Raw genomic sequence first — 5,777 nt, 5'->3', positions numbered from 1 at the left:
GGTTCTTTTCTTTTTTTTTTTTTTTTCTTTCCTTTCTTTTTTGCAAACAACTGGAAATTACACCAGGGAAGCTCTTAAACGATCTATCTAATCTCCAGTCATCATATCTCCACAATTCTATACTAAGAATAGATCTGTATTTTATGCTTTTTAAGGGGTCTGGCTTTAAATGAAAATATCCTGAAATGCTTGTAACAGAAAACACAGCCTCCTGCCTCCAAGTTCTCCCCAGAAATACCTACTTTTAGCTTTTCCCATCTCTTTTCCTAACCAGAAAAACACGTCTGCATTTTTAATACAACATGTGAGGCAGCAATGTTATGATCTAATAGTCTCAATCAGCATCAGCTAGCTCTCTGTTGTGCTAGATGAGGGGTTAGTTTATGAGTCTTAGAACACTTCCTCCCAACTTTACGTTTTACTTTAAGTTACTACTTGCCACTTACACCGTTTGAACTTTTTAAGCATTGTCCATAGGAAATACCAGTACAATGCACAAGCCTTTCCTTTCTGAGACAGCCTCAGCGTTATTGGTAGCCATTGTCAGCTGGAGCGGGATATCAGGACACTACCTAGTGCAGACACCTTTTCCAGAGAGAAAAACTTTTGTTCTTAAGAACAAGCAGAGGGCTCAGGGCCGCTACAACAAGGACAGACCATGTTACTGTCCCCATGATGGCCTGTGTATGTGCGTAGCTCCAAGGCTGGCATCTTGCTCCAACCCAGAGGAATACTTCCTGTGCCTGTGTAGCCCATGCTCCAGCTGTGGCTGGAGGAGTAGGTAGGTGTACATCCTTGGATGAGTCATTATCATCGAGTTTAAATCAGTATGGGAGACAGCAATGTCCAAAGATATCTGTTTCCTCATCTCCAGGGCCTGTGAACACCCTACCTTACTGGGCAAAGGGAACACTGCAGCTGGGATGAAGTTAGGAATCTGCAGGTGGGGCAGTGATGGCGGATCAGCCGGGTGGGCCCTGTGCAGCTCAGTAGTCTCTGTAATGAAAGAGGAAGGCAAGAGTCAGAGCAGGAGCACGGACAGGGGAATCGGAGACTAGGTGACATGCTTCAATAATGGAGTCAAAGGGCAAGAAAAGAAAACAGCAATAGGGGCTGGAAAAGGCAAAAAAGCAGATTTTCTTCTAGGGCCTCCAGGAAGAGAGTCGCCCAGCCAGCACCCCACTCTCCTCTGCCCCTGTCCCCCACCCTCGATGCTACTGCAGTTTGGATGGGTCTGTGCCCTCTGAAACTCATGTTGAAATCTAAATCCTGTTATGAAATGCCTAGATTGGCCCCAGTGGGGCCTTTTAGAGGTGATTAGTGCTCTGCCTTCATGAATAGGTTCATCCCTTCATGCAACTAGTGGATTAATAGGTTAATGGCTTGAGAGTGGGTCAGCTATGGAAGCCAGCTTGGTCAAGTTTTCTCGTGTTCACTGCCTTCTGCCCTGTAGCACCCTCAGTAACCCACCAGCCCACAGCTAACACCAGACGCAGCCCTTAGACCTTGGACCAAGACCACTAGACCAAACGAACATGTCTTTTTTGTGGCAGGGTGTGGTACTGTGTCATTAGCAACAGAAAATGGACTAGAACAGATACCCCTTGTCAGAGAGCTGCACAGGCAGCTGGCCTCGGAGTCGGAGAGGCCTCCAGCAGCTAGCGGCCTCAGCCCGGGTCAGCCTTCCAAGGCGCAGAGGAGGCGCTGCCCCCTCCCCTCCGTCCTCCACATCTCCCCCAGGCATCTTCTGTGGCCCCGCTCACTTGGAGCTGCATGGACAGGACAATTCTGGGAAACTCTGCCCTGCTAAGCCAAGGTGACCCCATCTGGAGCCACCATGGTGCCTCTTTGTGCTGGGAGAAAGAGATGAGAGAGTTCTCGGTCCGGCAAACTCTCTTCAGTGAACTAGCAAATGTGAGGTCAGTAAGCGGGAAGAAAAAGACATCAGCTGACTCAGGGATTATATCAGGGCCAGAACGGAGAGGCCTGGTGCTTTAGACAGAAACCATGGCTCAAACTGGAAGTCTCAGCTCTGTTGTTCATGGGCTTTTCATGGAACTGGACGCTCCCTTCACTGTCTTCAGGCTTCATGTCCACAGGGTCGAAGGAGAGCGCTGGGTCCCTGGGTGTCTCATGGCTTTTGTAGCTCTGAGTTTCACATTCTCTGCCCTAGCCCATCTGTAAAAGGTAAGCACCTTGTCTCTGAGCTTGCAGAGGCCTCCAGTTTAGTTCTAGGCCCTGGGGGAAGTTGTGCTGCTTCCTTCTCTCCCCACACCCCACCCAGAGGGAGTGTCTGTCCTGCGGCTATGGTGGTAGTGAAGGCCAAGAGACCTCTCTCCCTGGTCAGTCTGATGAAAGCCTGGGGTCCATGGCAGGTCAGAGGGAGGAGCTGAAAGGGAGAAGGACGATGAGTCTGGAACAAGCCCAAAGCAAGGAGAGTCCAGTTAGTCGCTGTATCTACAGGGAAGCAAAATGAACAGCAGCGGACAAGTAGGGTCACAGTGCCTCCCCTCGGTAAGTCTGGGGACGTGGCATGTTCTCTGGTATCTACCTAAACTCTGCACTCTCTCGGGGGTAGATTTCCCTCCTGCCTCACGGAGGGAGGTGGCCCCCGTGTCTCTTGATAATGCTTTGCACGATCAGTGCTTTGAAGGTGCTAACCACGAGGCAAGCAGGAGAATCTGACAGCCACACACAGTGGCACCCTGGATGGATGGAAGGATGGATGGATGGATGGATGGATGGATGGATGGATGGATGGAAAGAAGGAAGGAAGGAAGATAGGAAGGAGGGAGGAAAGAGATGACAAAGCCAGTTCTTTAGCAGTTCAGATCCTTACCCATCACATGCACTTGAAGTTAGGCTTCGGTGGTGCTGACCCCTTGCAGGGGTGCTGGGAGGCTTCCCTGGGCCCACCCCTCCTAGGCTGTCTTTCTTCACCTTCCCTTCTGCTGACCCAGGACTCCACCCATCCTTCCGCTTTTCTGGACCTGCCTCCCCCTCAGCTCTTTCTCCCACCTCCACTCTTCTCGGATTCTCCCTCTTTTCCTCAGACACTCTGCCACCTACACCTGAGGGTAGAAGGCTTCAGAAGCTACTTGCTCCCACTGCCCGGAGTGTGTCATGTGTCCACATTAATGAATGCACTCCTGTGAATGCACCTATTCTGGCTGCAAGCGTGTGACGCACCTGTGCTCTGCAGGGTCCCTTCAGGAGCCACAGTGCAATGCCAGCTGTCTGGGCGCCTGCAGCCCTTCCTCCACACTGTGGGGAGCACGGAGGAGGGTGCAGGACTTTAATTCAAATACCTGATCCACACTGAACCCCCCATGTAAAACAAGATGGGGTTGGGGGGATGATGGGGTGTGATTAAACTATGGCATGTTCATGTGCAGATCCACCAAAATGTAACCTGTCAATCTGCATAACCAGCAGGCATTCAAAAACAGTGTAGGAGAACAGGAGCTCGACACCAGGCTGTGTTAGTCGGCTTCTCCAACTGCCTTAACCAAACGCTTCTGAATGGATGGCTTAACACAGCAGAAATCTGCTTTCTGTCAGTTGCACAGGCTGGAAAGTCCAAAGGTCAGGCTCTGGTGAGGTGGCTTCCCTCAAGAGGGGAATGAATGTGGTTTGTGGATGCATCTCCCCACTGTCTCCTCGCAGGCCTGTCCTCTGCCTGTGTTTCTGGGGTCTCTCTGTGCACCCACGTTTTCTCTCACAAGACGCCAGACAGATTGGATTAGCCCCACCCTGATGGTCTTCTTGTAAAGGCTCTATTTTAGTGAACAGCTGCTTTTCTCTTGTTAATCTCCTTTTTCTTACAAGGGTTCATTCTAAGTTTATACAGACACAAAATATTATTTTTCCTACCTTACATCCCCAGCCTCCAAGGGTTTACCAGATGCTTTGGAGAAAGAAGCAGCAAGAAGAGGAACTAAGAGATCAAGGGGGTGAGTGGAGACTACTTGGGAGAGGTTGGTGAATGGAAGGCTGTGGGCTGTCTCGGTGTTCTGAGGGGCAGCTCAGGTGGGGGCAAATGCTGTAGGAAGTAATGCAGAGGACTTGGACTTCTTCCATGGTGTTTGAGAAACACTGTGGGAGGAACAGATTATTCAGATGCTACTTTATCTCTGTTCTTTTGGCTGAGAGGTAAAACTAAACCATGCAGACGTTAGAGATATGAAGAGGATAATGGCAAATTTTCTCCTTCAGGAGTTTTTGGTTTACCAAGAGTGGGATTTTCATCAAGTCCTTCCAGGCCACAGAATTCATGACCAGTGAACCAGAGAGGAATTCACTGATGGGAGAGGGAAATGTGCCTGGAGGAACGTAGTGGGAAGCCAAGCAGATTGTGAAAGCCAGGCTAGATTTGGAGAAGCTGTTTCTTCTGCACATGGGGCATGGAGCGTGCATTCTGATAAAGGATCTGCGTCTGGTCCTGTACTTGCTCATGAAGTCCATCACTGCGCTACCCCCGTCCCCAGCTCTGGGACTGTACATCTGACGCATCATCCTGTTTCCTCAACAGGATCAGGCCAAGTTGCTCAACCTGGCAACTCACACAGTATTGTTCTTATAACATTTTCCACTTCGGCATGTATGGCAGAAAAACAGATATTATTTCCACCATCCCCTTGCAGATTTTGGCCATGAAGGAAGGAAACTTACAAAGCATGACAGGGTCTTTGTCACCTCTCTGCATTTTAGGTGAAATAAAATTTTGCTAGGAGTACCTTGAAAAATGGAACTAAAAATCCCCAATACTGAATGCATCTCTAGTGATGGAATGTGTCTGTTTCGGGTGAGGTGAATTTCGAACTTTAAATATGAAATTACTTGCCTCCAGTGGAACTGCTTTGATGTTCATGTCATCATGGGGAATGAAAAATAGGAGGACAAAACAGTTTTTGAAACTGTTAAAATTAACCATAACACCTCCCATTGTAACAAATAACTTCACCACAAGACTTTACAATGTTCTGGAAGAAAACCAGCAAAAAATCAGCAAAATGGGGTGGGTGATGGAGACTAATAAAGTGTGGCTTTTTAAAATTTCTAGATAATTTTTCTTTGTATTGAGATGGATTCCCATGCAGAGCATGAAATGGGGCTGTCACCCAGAGAATAATGTTAAAACATGGATTTATAAGCACTTTCAGGGTGTCTGTCTGTTTCCTTCCCCCTCTAAAGGACTGAGTCTTTCCAGGTGCTGAAAGAAGCTGACAACTGATAGATCAGCAGGAGAAGAACCATAGGAATATGTTCCACATGTGCATGGGTGCCACAGAAAATATGAAACGCAAAGAAGGGCCAAATGGTGGAGACTCCAATGGGCTCTGTGTGTTGGTCACTTTTCTATCACTGTGCAACAATCTACTAAGAAGGAGAGTGTTGGGGTAAATGGAGGCATGACCAAGACCACTGAGTCAGGTAAAGTTGACACAACAAGTGAAGTTCATTCCAGCCTGGGCACAGCTGAGCCAAGGGAGATCAGGCGGGGGGGGGGGTACAGGGGTATTTGGATAGGGGAGGGGTATGGCAGGGAGGAGTGGGAAATATTTAGTCTAGGTCTGGGGGAGTTGGGAGTCTTGGTGACATCCATGTCTTGCAGGTGTGGCTGCGTAGGGCGATTCCTTCGTTATCTCCTTTTGTAAGCTCTGGCTCCCTGTTATCTCATGTCTCGGCAGCTTCAGTCAGTGGCTCTGCTTGGGGAGTTATCTCTTCTTTGTCCCCACAGGGGTCTGGCAGAAAGGCTTATTCTAGCTTTATAGTTT

General features: G+C 48.8%; 1 long non-coding RNA gene across 1 annotated transcript; it reads left to right on the top strand.

Moving 5' to 3' along the window:
- Nucleotides 1-2,450: 2,450 nt before the first annotated feature.
- On the top strand, nt 2,451-5,316 carry LOC106148077. Its single transcript, XR_001233205.1, has 3 exons — nt 2,451-2,514; nt 3,887-3,953; nt 5,210-5,316. It is a non-coding gene; the product is annotated as an uncharacterized LOC106148077 (long non-coding RNA).
- Nucleotides 5,317-5,777: the final 461 nt, after the last annotated feature.

This window comes from Chinchilla lanigera, unplaced genomic scaffold, assembly GCF_000276665.1.
Source record: "Chinchilla lanigera isolate Chin_1 unplaced genomic scaffold, ChiLan1.0 scaffold00014, whole genome shotgun sequence".
NCBI lineage: Eukaryota > Metazoa > Chordata > Mammalia > Rodentia > Chinchillidae > Chinchilla > Chinchilla lanigera.
This window is presented reverse-complemented; position numbering and strand designations above follow the sequence as displayed.